This window comes from Otolemur garnettii, unplaced genomic scaffold (assembly GCF_000181295.1).
Source record: "Otolemur garnettii isolate 467f Iridium unplaced genomic scaffold, OtoGar3 scaffold00279, whole genome shotgun sequence".
Classification (NCBI taxonomy): domain Eukaryota; kingdom Metazoa; phylum Chordata; class Mammalia; order Primates; family Galagidae; genus Otolemur; species Otolemur garnettii.
The window spans coordinates 894,159-895,155 of record NW_003852674.1 but is presented as its reverse complement, the minus strand read 5'-3'; positions in this window follow the sequence as shown (position 1 = coordinate 895,155).

Below are 997 nucleotides of genomic sequence, written 5' to 3'. Positions count from 1 at the left end.
GATTTCTGACATCCCAGCCATTTGCTTGTGGATGGGGTCTTCAATTGTGTCTTCCCTATTTTCCCTTGGAGGAGTTGATCTACTCTGGTTATTTGAGTTGCTAGGGTTTTTCCGCTCGTTCCGCCCCATGCTGAGTTTACCTTGTTTGGAGGCTTTATCAGAATCGTTCAGTTGATGACTTCTTCTGGTTGCTCAGAGAAACATGCAGAGCGTGTCTGTTGTCTTCTCCCAGTTCTTGGGTGCTGGGGCAGCCGGAGTGCAGTGGAACAGTAGCAGCTGCACAGGAGTGTGCGTGACCACATTAGACCTTGTTCAGCCTGCCAGGCAACCGGGGGGCAGGAAACTGGCAGCAGCCAAATCATTCCTACTTTGGCCCCTCTGGGGCAACCAGTGGAACAGGGGAACTGTAGTGGCTAGATCAGTCCTAGTTCAGCACCCTGAAGCAGCCAGAGGGTAGGGGAATGGCAGCAGTAGCACAGGGTACGCGAACGACCTGATCAGTCCTAGTTCAGCCCCACCAGAGTAGCTGGAGAGAAGCGGGGGACTACTTCATCATTGCCTGTTTGATGCGTGAGGCGCTAGTAAGCCGATCTGTGCCCTCCCAGTGCAGGAGCCAGGAGCGAGGGACTCCTCCACCTCTGTCTGAGGGACATATGTGGCTCTAGCAAATAGTTCTGGGCCCTCCAAGAGTGGTAGACCCCTCCACCACCACCTGCAGGGCGAGCGTGACTCTAGCAAACAGTTCTAGCTTGGGAGCCTGGAGCGGGGAACACCTCCCCTGGCCCCCATGGGGGGTGTGTGTCTCTCTCAAGCTGTTTTGGGTCTACCTGGAATGTAGGATTTCTCTGCATCTGCCTGTGGGACGCCTGAGGCACTTGTGGCCCTAACAAGCGGTACCGGGCCTGCCCAGAGCAGGAGCCTGCTGCCCGTGAGGTGTGCAACTCTAGCAAGTAGTTTTGGGGCCTGCCTGGCTCTGTGAGGGCAAAGGGACCCACTC